Raw genomic sequence first — 13,490 nt, 5'->3', positions numbered from 1 at the left:
AGGTTTCTGAGGAGGAAAGAAAAGGTCAATCTCTTGGGACATATGGAACATAACTAATTTCATACTTCTTTTCAAGTGGAATGAGCGAACGGGTCGGATGACAAGACGGCACTGAAGGGTTTCCGCTAAGGTTTTTTGATTTATCTGGAGTGCTTTAGTGGTTGGTTTTGTATATATCACAATGACATATATATATATGTACATGATAGTACATGATATGGTAAAATGGCTAGTGTAATTCAAAGCTACAACTTGTCTTGTAGAAAGCAAGCCCTCATGCGGCTACATCTACAGAAAAATAAAGAAAGTTATGGCTTTTTGCACAAATGAAAGCGCAAAAATGGAAAATGAGCAGAGCCCACAGTGGTTCACATCATCACTCACTTACCTCATGTTTACTTTCTAGTCATGTGGTGTCAGAGGACAAGACGCAACCAATCCTCGTTAGTATAGTGGCAAGTATCCCCGCCTGTCACGCGGGAGACCAGGGTTCGATTCCCTGACGGGGAGATTTATTATATTCTTACTCTTTACTCTGGAACTCTGGAACGAAAACTTAATTCTTCCAACAATATATTTTTATTCACAAGCTGTTTATATTTTATTGTTTGATTGTCACTCATTACAGAGGCATCTACAGTGCCGGCAAAAAAAATCTTTACAACTTCAACGAAACCACAAAATCTTAACGTTCAAGTGTTTTATTGTGGATATTTCGTTACAATTAGTATTTTAATTAATTAGTATTGATATTTACATTTTACTAAGCCAGCTTTGCTATTACATAGTTTTTGATTATCTCCTTCATTGTGTGCACTTTTAAGAAGTGAAATCATGATGCGGATTTTACACGTAAAGTTTTTTTTTACTGCACAAATGTAAAGATTTTTTTTGCCGCCACTGTACCACCAAGAATCACCACATGTGGGAAAAATTCATCCCACAAAAACAGAATGGTTGCGTTTGCGCATGTTTCCAGTCCTTCCTGTATTGGTTAATCCTACAAACATGGCCGGTTAGCTCAGTTGGTCAAATCGTGGTGTTAATAAAACCAAAGTTGGGGGTTTGATCCCTGTACTGGCTGGGAATGGCTCCTTAAAGGTCACCTTCACAAGTAGGTCTATGTCTGAAGTAGGTTTCTTCTTATTCAGCAGTTTCTTAGTTGCAACATGTTTTGGATGGCAATAAAGTGTTTTAGAGACTGGTTTTGGATATTTCTCAATGTTTTTGTGAATTTTTTCTGAAAGAACTTGACTCTCTCTGTATAAAATACATTGCTGTGAACAGGATATGAACCTGTGAGGGAAAACCCCATTGGATTTCGAGTCCAACGCCTTAACCACTCGGCCATCACAGCCAACTCCAACAGCAACGAATCAGATGTTTTTGCAAAGTACATGCTAGAGGGCGGTCTGAAAGAAGGTTTTGGGCTAAGTTCACCTGAATCTCTATTGCATGACGCAGTCACGGGAAAGGCATCTTGGTAGACTTACTGAAAAATAAAGGTGTGATCTGAGGTCAATGAGTAGAAGGAGGTAAAACTCTTGTACCCTGGGGCACACAGAGATGTGGTTAACTAGCTGTTTCTCACTCTTCAAATTGTGGTTGGAAACTGCATACTACCAGTGAATTAATCTACATGATATTTTTCTTTTTCTATACTTTGATTTCACTAAACTTTCATCAGCCAAACCCAATCTTTTCCAAGGTAAAATACTGCATTGTGAACATGATTTAAACCAATGTGAGGATTTCAAGTCCAACGTCTTAACCATGCGGCTATCAAAATATATGCCTTCACTGATGATTCTCCAATGTCTTTTGGGAGCCACAGTTCTTATGCTTTTGCTTGAATGCAGGAATGGACTTTTGATTGCTGATAGAGGTTTGGGGTAGAGCATTTTCAGCAACTGAGACAGGTCTGACTAGAGTTTCCTGAGAGCTACCAAGGAAATGGTCAATGTCCTGCGAAACATCCCTAGATTGAAAGACTGGAACGTGAATGGCTGTCAAATTTTCATATCATTTGGCCCATTTTATTAATGTAAATACTATTTTAAACTTTTCAGGAAGGTCCAGTGCTTTTGTCCAGTAAAAGCCAACGCTGTGAACAGGATTTGAACCTGTGCGGGGAAACCCCATTGGATTTCAAGTTCAACGCCTTAACCACTCGGCCACCACAGCTGACAGAGTCATGCAATTTTCCTAGACATATTCCGGGGACTGCAGTTTATGGGCTGGGTCTTGAAAGTGAGTTGGGTCTTCCATTTACTAACTAAGCTGTTGGAGGGTTTCCTCACCAGCAAATTGCCTTACAGACAGCGACAGGTCTGATGTGAGGTTTCTGAGGAGGAAAGAAAAGGTCAATCTCTTGGGACATATGGAACATAACTAATTTCATACTTCTTTTCAAGTGGAATGAGCGAACGGGTCGGATGACAAGACGGCACTGAAGGGTTTCCGCTAAGGTTTTTTGATTTATCTGGAGTGCTTTAGTGGTTGGTTTTGTATATATCACAATGACATATATATATATGTACATGATAGTACATGATATGGTAAAATGGCTAGTGTAATTCAAAGCTACAACTTGTCTTGTAGAAAGCAAGCCCTCATGCGGCTACATCTACAGAAAAATAAAGAAAGTTATGGCTTTTTGCACAAATGAAAGCGCAAAAATGGAAAATGAGCAGAGCCCACAGTGGTTCACATCATCACTCACATACCTCATGTTTACTTTCTAGTCATGTGGTGTCAGAGGACAAGACGCAACCAATCCTCGTTAGTATAGTGGCAAGTATCCCCGCCTGTCACGCGGGAGACCAGGGTTCGATTCCCTGACGGGGAGATTTATTATATTCTTACTCTGGACTCTGGAACTCTGGAACGAAAACTTAATTCTTCCAACAATATATTTTTATTCACAAGCTGTTTATATTTTATTGTTTGATTGTCACTCATTACAGAGGCATCTACAGTGCCGGCAAAAAAAATCTTTACAACTTCAACAAAACCACAAAATCTTAACGTTCAAGTGTTTTATTGTGGATATTTCGTTACAATTAGTATTTTAATTAATTAGTATTGATATTTACATTTTACTAAGCCAGCTTTGCTATTATATAGTTTTTGATTATCTCCTTCATTGTGTGCACTTTTAAGAAGTGAAATCATGATGCGGATTTTACACGTAAAGTTTTTTTTTACTGCACAAATGTAAAGATTTTTTTTGCCGCCACTGTACCACCAAGAATCACCACATGTGGGAAAAATTCATCCCACAAAAACAGAATGGTTGCGTTTGCGCATGTTTCCAGTCCTTCCTGTATTGGTTAATCCTACAAACATGGCCGGTTAGCTCAGTTGGTCAAATCGTGGTGTTAATAAAACCAAAGTTGGGGGTTTGATCCCTGTACGGGCTGGGAATGGCTCCTTAAAGGTCACCTTCACAAGTAGGTCTATGTCTGAAGTAGGTTTCTTCTTATTCAGCAGTTTCTTAGTTGCAACATGTTTTGGATGGCAATAAAGTGTTTTAGAGACTGGTTTTGGATATTTCTCAATGTTTTTGTGAATTTTTTCTGAAAGAACTTGACTCTCTCTGTATAAAATACATCGCTGTGAACAGGATTTGAACCTGTGCGGGAAAACCCCATTGGATTTCGAGTCCAACGCCTTAACCACTCGGCCATCACAGCCAACTCCAACAGCAACGAATCAGATGTTTTTGCAAAGTACATGCTAGAGGGCGGTCTGAAAGAAGGTTTTGGGCTAAGTTCACCTGAATCTCTATTGCATGACGCAGTCACGGGAAAGGCTTCTTGGTAGACTTACTGAAAAATAAAGGTGTGATCTGAGGTCAATGAGTAGAAGGAGGTAAAACTCTTGTACCCTGGGGCACACAGAGATGTGGTTAACTAGCTGTTTCTCACTCTTCAAATTGTGGTTGGAAACTGCATACTACCAGTGAATTAATCTACATGTTATTTTTCTTTTTCTATACTTTGATTTCACTAAACTTTCATCAGCCAAACCCAATCTTTTCCAAGGTAAAATACTGCATTGTGAACATGATTTAAACAAATGTGAGGATTTCAAGTCCAACGTCTTAACCATGCGGCTATCAAAACATATGCCTTCACTGATGATTCTCCAATGTCTTTTGGGAGCCACAGTTCTTATGCTTTTGCTTGAATGCAGGAATGGACTTTTGATTGCTGATAGAGGTTTGGGGTAGAGCATTTTCAGCAACTGAGACAGGTCTGACTAGAGTTTCCTGAGAGCTACCAAGGAAATCGTCAATGTCCTGCGAAACATCCCTAGATTGAAAGACTGGAACGTGAATGGCTGTCAAATTTTCATATCATTTGGCCCATTTTATTAATGTAAATACTATTTTAAACTTTTCAGGAAGGTCCAGTGCTTTTGTCCAGTAAAAGCCAACGCTGTGAACAGGATTTGAACCTGTGCGGGGAAACCCCATTGGATTTCAAGTCCAACGCCTTAACCACTCGGCCACCACAGCTGACAGAGTCATGCAATTTTCCTAGACATATTCCGGGGACTGCAGTTTATGGGCTGGGTCTTGAAAGTGAGTTGGGTCTTCCATTTACTAACTAAGCTGTGGGAGGGTTTCCTCACCAGCAAATTGCCTTACAGACAGCGACAGGTCTGATGTGAGGTTTCTGAGGAGGAAAGAAAAGGTCAATCTCTTGGGACATATGGAACATAACTAATTTCATACTTCTTTTCAAGTGGAATGAGCGAACGGGTCGGATGACAAGACGGCACTGAAGGGTTTCCGCTAAGGTTTTTTGATTTATCTGGAGTGCTTTAGTGGTTGGTTTTGTATATATCACAATGACATATATATATATGTACATGATAGTACATGATATGGTAAAATGGCTAGTGTAATTCAAAGCTACAACTTGTCTTGTAGAAAGCAAGCCCTCATGCGGCTACATCTACAGAAAAATAAAGAAAGTTATGGCTTTTTGCACAAATGAAAGCGCAAAAATGGAAAATGAGCAGAGCCCACAGTGGTTCACATCATCACTCACATACCTCATGTTTACTTTCTAGTCATGTGGTGTCAGAGGACAAGACGCAACCAATCCTCGTTAGTATAGTGGCAAGTATCCCCGCCTGTCACGCGGGAGACCAGGGTTCGATTCCCTGACGGGGAGATTTATTATATTCTTACTCTGGACTCTGGAACGAAAACTTAATTCTTCCAACAATATATTTTTATTCACAAGCTGTTTATATTTTATTGTTTGATTGTCACTCATTACAGAGGCATCTACAGTGCCGGCAAAAAAATCTTTACAACTTCAACGAAACCACAAAATCTTAACGTTCAAGTGTTTTATTGTGGATATTTCGTTACAATTAGTATTTTAATTAATTAGTATTGATATTTACATTTTACTAAGCCAGCTTTGCTATTATATAGTTTTTGATTATCTCCTTCATTGTGTGCACTTTTAAGAAGTGAAATCATGATGCGGATTTTACACGTAAAGTTTTTTTTTACTGCACAAATGTAAAGATTTTTTTTGCCGCCACTGTACCACCAAGAATCACCACATGTGGGAAAAATTCATCCCACAAAAACAGAATGGTTGCGTTTGCGCATGTTTCCAGTCCTTCCTGTATTGGTTAATCCTACAAACATGGCCGGTTAGCTCAGTTGGTCAAATCGTGGTGTTAATAAAACCAAAGTTGGGGGTTTGATCCCTGTACGGGCTGGGAATGGCTCCTTAAAGGTCACCTTCACAAGTAGGTCTATGTCTGAAGTAGGTTTCTTCTTATTCAGCAGTTTCTTAGTTGCAACATGTTTTGGATGGCAATAAAGTGTTTTAGAGACTGGTTTTGGATATTTCTCAATGTTTTTGTGAATTTTTTCTGAAAGAACTTGACTCTCTCTGTATAAAATACATCGCTGTGAACAGGATTTGAACCTGTGCGGGAAAACCCCATTGGATTTCGAGTCCAACGCCTTAACCACTCGGCCATCACAGCCAACTCCAGCAGCAACGAATCAGATGTTTTTGCAAAGTACATGCTAGAGGGCGGTCTGAAAGAAGGTTTTGGGCTAAGTTCACCTGAATCTCTATTGCATGACGCAGTCACGGGAAAGGCTTCTTGGTAGACTTACTGAAAAATAAAGGTGTGATCTGAGGTCAATGAGTAGAAGGAGGTAAAACTCTTGTACCCTGGGGCACACAGAGATGTGGTTAACTAGCTGTTTCTCACTCTTCAAATTGTGGTTGGAAACTGCATACTACCAGTGAATTAATCTACATGTTATTTTTCTTTTTCTATACTTTGATTTCACTAAACTTTCATCAGCCAAACCCAATCTTTTCCAAGGTAAAATACTGCATTGTGAACATGATTTAAACCAATGTGAGGATTTCAAGTCCAACGTCTTAACCATGCGGCTATCAAAACATATGCCTTCACTGTTGATTCTCCAATGTCTTTTGGGAGCCACAGTTCTTATGCTTTTGCTTGAATGCAGGAATGGACTTTTGATTGCTGATAGAGGTTTGGGGTAGAGCATTTTCAGCAACTGAGACAGGTCTGACTAGAGTTTCCTGAGAGCTACCAAGGAAATCGTCAATGTCCTGCGAAACATCCCTAGATTGAAAGACTGGAACGTGAATGGCTGTCAAATTTTCATATCATTTGGCCCATTTTATTAATGTAAATACTATTTTAAACTTTTCAGGAAGGTCCAGTGCTTTTGTCCAGTAAAAGCCAACGCTGTGAACAGGATTTGAACCTGTGCGGGGAAACCCCATTGGATTTCAAGTTCAACGCCTTAACCACTCGGCCACCACAGCTGACAGAGTCATGCAATTTTCCTAGACATATTCCGGGGACTGCAGTTTATGGGCTGGGTCTTGAAAGTGAGTTGGGTCTTCCATTTACTAACTAAGCTGTGGGAGGGTTTCCTCACCAGCAAATTGCCTTACAGACAGCGACAGGTCTGATGTGAGGTTTCTGAGGAGGAAAGAAAAGGTCAATCTCTTGGGACATATGGAACATAACTAATTTCATACTTCTTTTTAAGTGGAATGAGCGAACGGGTCGGATGACAAGACGGCACTGAAGGGTTTCCGCTAAGGTTTTTTGATTTATCTGGAGTGCTTTAGTGGTTGGTTTTGTATATATCACAATGACATATATATATATGTACATGATAGTACATGATATGGTAAAATGGCTAGTGTAATTCAAAGCTACAACTTGTCTTGTAGAAAGCAAGCCCTCATGCGGCTACATCTACAGAAAAATAAAGAAAGTTATGGCTTTTTGCACAAATGAAAGCGCAAAAATGGAAAATGAGCAGAGCCCACAGTGGTTCACATCATCACTCACATACCTCATGTTTACTTTCTAGTCATGTGGTGTCAGAGGACAAGACGCAACCAATCCTCGTTAGTATAGTGGCAAGTATCCCCGCCTGTCACGCGGGAGACCAGGGTTCGATTCCCTGACGGGGAGATTTATTATATTCTTACTCTGGACTCTGGAACGAAAACTTAATTCTTCCAACAATATATTTTTATTCACAAGCTGTTTATATTTTATTGTTTGATTGTCACTCATTACAGAGGCATCTACAGTGCCGGCAAAAAAAATCTTTACAACTTCAACGAAACCACAAAATCTTAACGTTCAAGTGTTTTATTGTGGATATTTCGTTACAATTAGTATTTTAATTAATTAGTATTGATATTTACATTTTACTAAGCCAGCTTTGCTATTATATAGTTTTTGATTATCTCCTTCATTGTGTGCACTTTTAAGAAGTGAAATCATGATGCGGATTTTACACGTAAAGTTTTTTTTTACTGCACAAATGTAAAGATTTTTTTTGCCGCCACTGTACCACCAAGAATCACCACATGTGGGAAAAATTCATCCCACAAAAACAGAATGGTTGCGTTTGCGCATGTTTCCAGTCCTTCCTGTATTGGTTAATCCTACAAACATGGCCGGTTAGCTCAGTTGGTCAAATCGTGGTGTTAATAAAACCAAAGTTGGGGGTTTGATCCCTGTACGGGCTGGGAATGGCTCCTTAAAGGTCACCTTCACAAGTAGGTCTATGTCTGAAGTAGGTTTCTTCTTATTCAGCAGTTTCTTAATTGCAACATGTTTTGGATGGCAATAAAGTGTTTTAGAGACTGGTTTTGGATATTTCTCAATGTTTTTGTGAATTTTTTCTGAAAGAACTTGACTCTCTCTGTATAAAATACATCGCTGTGAACAGGATTTGAACCTGTGCGGGAAAACCCCATTGGATTTCGAGTCCAACGCCTTAACCACTCGGCCATCACAGCCAACTCCAACAGCAACGAATCAGATGTTTTTGCAAAGTACATGCTAGAAGGCGGTCTGAAAGAAGGTTTGGGGCTAAGTTCACCTGAATCTCTATTGCATGACGCAGTCACGGGAAAGGCATCTTGGTAGACTTACTGAAAAATAAAGGTGTGATCTGAGGTCAATGAGTAGAAGGAGGTAAAACTCTTGTACCCTGGGGCACACAGAGATGTGGTTAACTAGCTGTTTCTCACTCTTCAAATTGTGGTTGGAAACTGCATACTACCAGTGAATTAATCTACATGTTATTTTTCTTTTTCTATACTTTGATTTCACTAAACTTTCATCAGCCAAACCCAATCTTTTCCAAGGTAAAATACTGCATTGTGAACATGATTTAAACCAATGTGAGGATTTCAAGTCCAACGTCTTAACCATGCGGCTATCAAAATATATGCCTTCACTGATGATTCTCCAATGTCTTTTGGGAGCCACAGTTCTTATGCTTTTGCTTGAATGCAGGAATGGACTTTTGATTGCTGATAGAGGTTTGGGGTAGAGCATTTTCAGCAACTGAGACAGGTCTGACTAGAGTTTCCTGAGAGCTACCAAGGAAATCGTCAATGTCCTGCGAAACATCCCTAGATTGAAAGACTGGAACGTGAATGGCTGTCAAATTTTCATATCATTTGGCCCATTTTATTAATGTAAATACTATTTTAAACTTTTCAGGAAGGTCCAGTGCTTTTGTCCAGTAAAAGCCAACGCTGTGAACAGGATTTGAACCTGTGCGGGGAAACCCCATTGGATTTCAAGTTCAACGCCTTAACCACTCGGCCACCACAGCTGACAGAGTCATGCAATTTTCCTAGACATATTCCGGGGACTGCAGTTTATGGGCTGGGTCTTGAAAGTGAGTTGGGTCTTCCATTTACTAACTAAGCTGTGGGAGGGTTTCCTCACCAGCAAATTGCCTTACAGACAGCGACAGGTCTGATGTGAGGTTTCTGAGGAGGAAAGAAAAGGTCAATCTCTTGGGACATATGGAACATAACTAATTTCATACTTCTTTTCAAGTGGAATGAGCGAACGGGTCGGATGACAAGACGGCACTGAAGGGTTTCCGCTAAGGTTTTTTGATTTATCTGGAGTGCTTTAGTGGTTGGTTTTGTATATATCACAATGACATATATATATATGTACATGATAGTACATGATATGGTAAAATGGCTAGTGTAATTCAAAGCTACAACTTGTCTTGTAGAAAGCAAGCCCTCATGCGGCTACATCTACAGAAAAATAAAGAAAGTTATGGCTTTTTGCACAAATGAAAGCGCAAAAATGGAAAATGAGCAGAGCCCACAGTGGTTCACATCATCACTCACATACCTCATGTTTACTTTCTAGTCATGTGGTGTCAGAGGACAAGACGCAACCAATCCTCGTTAGTATAGTGGCAAGTATCCCCGCCTGTCACGCGGGAGACCAGGGTTCGATTCCCTGACGGGGAGATTTATTATATTCTTACTCTGGACTCTGGACTCTGGAACTCTGGAACGAAAACTTAATTCTTCCAACAATATATTTTTATTCACAAGCTGTTTATATTTTATTGTTTGATTGTCACTCATTACAGAGGCATCTACAGTGCCGGCAAAAAAAATCTTTACAACTTCAACGAAACCACAAAATCTTAACGTTCAAGTGTTTTATTGTGGATATTTCGTTACAATTAGTATTTTAATTAATTAGTATTGATATTTACATTTTACTAAGCCAGCTTTGCTATTATATAGTTTTTGATTATCTCCTTCATTGTGTGCACTTTTAAGAAGTGAAATCATGATGCGGATTTTACACGTAAAGTTTTTTTTTACTGCACAAATGTAAAGACTTTTTTTGCCGCCACTGTACCACCAAGAATCACCACATGTGGGAAAAATTCATCCCACAAAAACAGAATGGTTGCGTTTGCGCATGTTTCCAGTCCTTCCTGTATTGGTTAATCCTACAAACATGGCCGGATAGCTCAGTTGGTCAAATCGTGGTGTTAATAAAACCAAACTTGGGGGTTTGATCCCTGTACGGGCTGGGAATGGCTCCTTAAAGGTCACCTTCACAAGTAGGTCTATGTCTGAAGTAGGTTTCTTCTTATTCAGCAGTTTCTTAGTTGCAACATGTTTTGGATGGCAATAAAGTGTTTTAGAGACTGGTTTTGGATATTTCTCAATGTTTTTGTGAATTTTTTCTGAAAGAACTTGACTCTCTCTGTATAAAATACATCGCTGTGAACAGGATTTGAACCTGTGCGGGAAAACCCCATTGGATTTCGAGTCCAACGCCTTAACCACTCGGCCATCACAGCCAACTCCAACAGCAACGAATCAGATGCTTTTGCAAAGTACATGCTAGAGGGCGGTCTGAAAGAAGGTTTTGGGCTAAGTTCACCTGAATCTCTATTGCATGACGCAGTCACGGGAAAGGCTTCTTGGTAGACTTACTGAAAAATAAAGGTGTGATCTGAGGTCAATGAGTAGAAGGAGGTAAAACTCTTGTACCCTGGGGCACACAGAGATGTGGTTAACTAGCTGTTTCTCACTCTTCAAATTGTGGTTGGAAACTGCATACTACCAGTGAATTAATCTACATGTTATTTTTCTTTTTCTATACTTTGATTTCACTAAACTTTCATCAGCCAAACCCAATCTTTTCCAAGGTAAAATACTGCATTGTGAACATGATTTAAACCAATGTGAGGATTTCAAGTCCAACGTCTTAACCATGCGGCTATCAAAATATATGACTTCACTGATGATTCTCCAATGTCTTTTGGGAGCCACAGTTCTTATGCTTTTGCTTGAATGCAGGAATGGACTTTTGATTGCTGATAGAGGTTTGGGGTAGAGCATTTTCAGCAACTGAGACAGGTCTGACTAGAGTTTCCTGAGAGCTACCAAGGAAATTGTCAATGTCCTGCGAAACATCCCTAGATTGAAAGACTGGAACGTGAATGGCTGTCAAATTTTCATATCATTTGGCCCATTTTATTAATGTAAATACTATTTTAAACTTTTCAGGAAGGTCCAGTGCTTTTGTCCAGTAAAAGCCAACGCTGTGAACAGGATTTGAACCTGTGCGGGGAAACCCCATTGGATTTCAAGTCCAACGCCTTAACCACTCGGCCACCACAGCTGACAGAGTCGTGCAATTTTCCTAGACATATTCCGGGGACTGCAGTTTATGGGCTGGGTCTTGAAAGTGAGTTGGGTCTTCCATTTACTAACTAAGCTGTGGGAGGGTTTCCTCACCAGCAAATTGCCTTACAGACAGCGACAGGTCTGATGTGAGGTTTCTGAGGAGGAAAGAAAAGGTCAATCTCTTGGGACATATGGAACATAACTAATTTCATACTTCTTTTCAAGTGGAATGAGCGAACGGGTCGGATGACAAGACGGCACTGAAGGGTTTCCGCTAAGGTTTTTTGATTTATCTGGAGTGCTTTAGTGGTTGGTTTTGTATATATCACAATGACATATATATATATGTACATGATAGTACATGATATGGTAAAATGGCTAGTGTAATTCAAAGCTACAACTTGTCTTGTAGAAAGCAAGCCCTCATGCGGCTACATCTACAGAAAAATAAAGAAAGTTATGGCTTTTTGCACAAATGAAAGCGCAAAAATGGAAAATGAGCAGAGCCCACAGTGGTTCACATCATCACTCACATACCTCATGTTTACTTTCTAGTCATGTGGTGTCAGAGGACAAGACGCAACCAATCCTCGTTAGTATAGTGGCAAGTATCCCCGCCTGTCACGCGGGAGACCAGGGTTCGATTCCCTGACGGGGAGATTTATTATATTCTTACTCTGGACTCTGGAACTCTGGAACGAAAACTTAATTCTTCCAACAATATATTTTTATTCACAAGCTGTTTATATTTTATTGTTTGATTGTCACTCATTACAGAGGCATCTACAGTGCCGGCAAAAAAAATCTTTACAACTTCAACGAAACCACAAAATCTTAACGTTCAAGTGTTTTATTGTGGATATTTCGTTACAATTAGTATTTTAATTAATTAGTATTGATATTTACATTTTACTAAGCCAGCTTTGCTATTATACAGTTTTTGATTATCTCCTTCATTGTGTGCACTTTTAAGAAGTGAAATCATGATGCGGATTTTACACGTAAAGTTTTTTTTTACTGCACAAATGTAAAGATTTTTTTTGCCGCCACTGTACCACCAAGAATCACCACATGTGGGAAAAATTCATCCCACAAAAACAGAATGGTTGCGTTTGCGCATGTTTCCAGTCCTTCCTGTATTGGTTAATCCTACAAACATGGCCGGTTAGCTCAGTTGGTCAAATCGTGGTGTTAATAAAACCAAACTTGGGGGTTTGATCCCTGTACGGGCTGGGAATGGCTCCTTAAAGGTCACCTTCACAAGTAGGTCTATGTCTGAAGTAGGTTTCTTCTTATTCAGCAGTTTCTTAGTTGCAACATGTTTTGGATGGCAATAAAGTGTTTTAGAGACTGGTTTTGGATATTTCTCAATGTTTTTGTGAATTTTTTCTGAAAGAACTTGACTCTCTCTGTATAAAATACATTGCTGTGAACAGGATTTGAACCTGTGCGGGAAAACCCCATTGGATTTCGAGTCCAACGCCTTAACCACTCGGCCATCACAGCCAACTCCAACAGCAACGAATCAGATGTTTTTGCAAAGTACATGCTAGAGGGCGGTCTGAAAGAAGGTTTTGGGCTAAGTTCACCTGAATCTCTATTGCATGACGCAGTCACGGGAAAGGCATCTTGGTAGACTTACTGAAAAATAAAGGTGTGATCTGAGGTCAATGAGTAGAAGGAGGTAAAACTCTTGTACCCTGGGGCACACAGAGATGTGGTTAACTAGCTGTTTCTCACTCTTCAAATTGTGGTTGGAAACTGCATACTACCAGTGAATTAATCTACATGTTATTTTTCTTTTTCTATACTTTGATTTCACTAAACTTTCATCAGCCAAACCCAATCTTTTCCAAGGTAAAATACTGCATTGTGAACATGATTTAAACCAATGTGAGGATTTCAAGTCCAACGTCTTAACCATGCGGCTATCAAAATATGTGCCTTCACTGATGATTC

The 13,490-nt window shown here is 39.7% G+C and overlaps 17 non-coding genes across 17 annotated transcripts; 6 read left to right on the top strand and 11 right to left on the bottom strand.

The window, feature by feature from the left end:
• The first annotated feature begins 438 nt into the window (after nt 1-438).
• Nucleotides 439-510, top strand: TRNAD-GUC (transfer RNA aspartic acid (anticodon GUC)). The gene has a single exon. It is a non-coding gene; the product is annotated as a tRNA-Asp (tRNA).
• A 765-nt stretch (nt 511-1,275) lies between these two features.
• Nucleotides 1,276-1,357, bottom strand: TRNAS-CGA (transfer RNA serine (anticodon CGA)). Its single transcript has one exon. It is a non-coding gene; the product is annotated as a tRNA-Ser (tRNA).
• Nucleotides 1,358-2,102: 745 nt separating this feature from the next.
• On the bottom strand, nt 2,103-2,184 carry TRNAS-UGA (transfer RNA serine (anticodon UGA)). Its single transcript has one exon. It is a non-coding gene; the product is annotated as a tRNA-Ser (tRNA).
• A 592-nt stretch (nt 2,185-2,776) lies between these two features.
• Nucleotides 2,777-2,848, top strand: TRNAD-GUC (transfer RNA aspartic acid (anticodon GUC)). The gene has a single exon. It is a non-coding gene; the product is annotated as a tRNA-Asp (tRNA).
• Nucleotides 2,849-3,613: 765 nt separating this feature from the next.
• On the bottom strand, nt 3,614-3,695 carry TRNAS-CGA (transfer RNA serine (anticodon CGA)). Its single transcript has one exon. It is a non-coding gene; the product is annotated as a tRNA-Ser (tRNA).
• A 745-nt stretch (nt 3,696-4,440) lies between these two features.
• Nucleotides 4,441-4,522, bottom strand: TRNAS-UGA (transfer RNA serine (anticodon UGA)). Its single transcript has one exon. It is a non-coding gene; the product is annotated as a tRNA-Ser (tRNA).
• A 592-nt stretch (nt 4,523-5,114) lies between these two features.
• TRNAD-GUC (transfer RNA aspartic acid (anticodon GUC)) lies at nt 5,115-5,186 on the top strand. Its single transcript has one exon. It is a non-coding gene; the product is annotated as a tRNA-Asp (tRNA).
• Nucleotides 5,187-5,942: 756 nt separating this feature from the next.
• TRNAS-CGA (transfer RNA serine (anticodon CGA)) lies at nt 5,943-6,024 on the bottom strand. The gene has a single exon. It is a non-coding gene; the product is annotated as a tRNA-Ser (tRNA).
• Nucleotides 6,025-6,769: 745 nt separating this feature from the next.
• TRNAS-UGA (transfer RNA serine (anticodon UGA)) lies at nt 6,770-6,851 on the bottom strand. The gene has a single exon. It is a non-coding gene; the product is annotated as a tRNA-Ser (tRNA).
• Nucleotides 6,852-7,443: 592 nt separating this feature from the next.
• TRNAD-GUC (transfer RNA aspartic acid (anticodon GUC)) lies at nt 7,444-7,515 on the top strand. Its single transcript has one exon. It is a non-coding gene; the product is annotated as a tRNA-Asp (tRNA).
• Nucleotides 7,516-8,272: 757 nt separating this feature from the next.
• TRNAS-CGA (transfer RNA serine (anticodon CGA)) lies at nt 8,273-8,354 on the bottom strand. The gene has a single exon. It is a non-coding gene; the product is annotated as a tRNA-Ser (tRNA).
• Nucleotides 8,355-9,099: 745 nt separating this feature from the next.
• On the bottom strand, nt 9,100-9,181 carry TRNAS-UGA (transfer RNA serine (anticodon UGA)). The gene has a single exon. It is a non-coding gene; the product is annotated as a tRNA-Ser (tRNA).
• A 592-nt stretch (nt 9,182-9,773) lies between these two features.
• On the top strand, nt 9,774-9,845 carry TRNAD-GUC (transfer RNA aspartic acid (anticodon GUC)). The gene has a single exon. It is a non-coding gene; the product is annotated as a tRNA-Asp (tRNA).
• Nucleotides 9,846-10,617: 772 nt separating this feature from the next.
• TRNAS-CGA (transfer RNA serine (anticodon CGA)) lies at nt 10,618-10,699 on the bottom strand. The gene has a single exon. It is a non-coding gene; the product is annotated as a tRNA-Ser (tRNA).
• Nucleotides 10,700-11,444: 745 nt separating this feature from the next.
• On the bottom strand, nt 11,445-11,526 carry TRNAS-UGA (transfer RNA serine (anticodon UGA)). The gene has a single exon. It is a non-coding gene; the product is annotated as a tRNA-Ser (tRNA).
• Nucleotides 11,527-12,118: 592 nt separating this feature from the next.
• On the top strand, nt 12,119-12,190 carry TRNAD-GUC (transfer RNA aspartic acid (anticodon GUC)). Its single transcript has one exon. It is a non-coding gene; the product is annotated as a tRNA-Asp (tRNA).
• A 765-nt stretch (nt 12,191-12,955) lies between these two features.
• On the bottom strand, nt 12,956-13,037 carry TRNAS-CGA (transfer RNA serine (anticodon CGA)). Its single transcript has one exon. It is a non-coding gene; the product is annotated as a tRNA-Ser (tRNA).
• Between the last annotated feature and the right edge of the window lie 453 nt (nt 13,038-13,490).

The sequence above is a fragment of the Phyllobates terribilis genome, unplaced genomic scaffold, assembly GCF_046119375.1.
Source record: "Phyllobates terribilis strain yellow unplaced genomic scaffold, ASM4611937v1 Scaffold_11__3_contigs__length_659146591, whole genome shotgun sequence".
NCBI classification, from domain to species: domain Eukaryota; kingdom Metazoa; phylum Chordata; class Amphibia; order Anura; family Dendrobatidae; genus Phyllobates; species Phyllobates terribilis.
The sequence above is the reverse complement of the archived record's forward strand: the minus strand, read 5'-3'. Positions and strand labels throughout refer to the sequence as shown.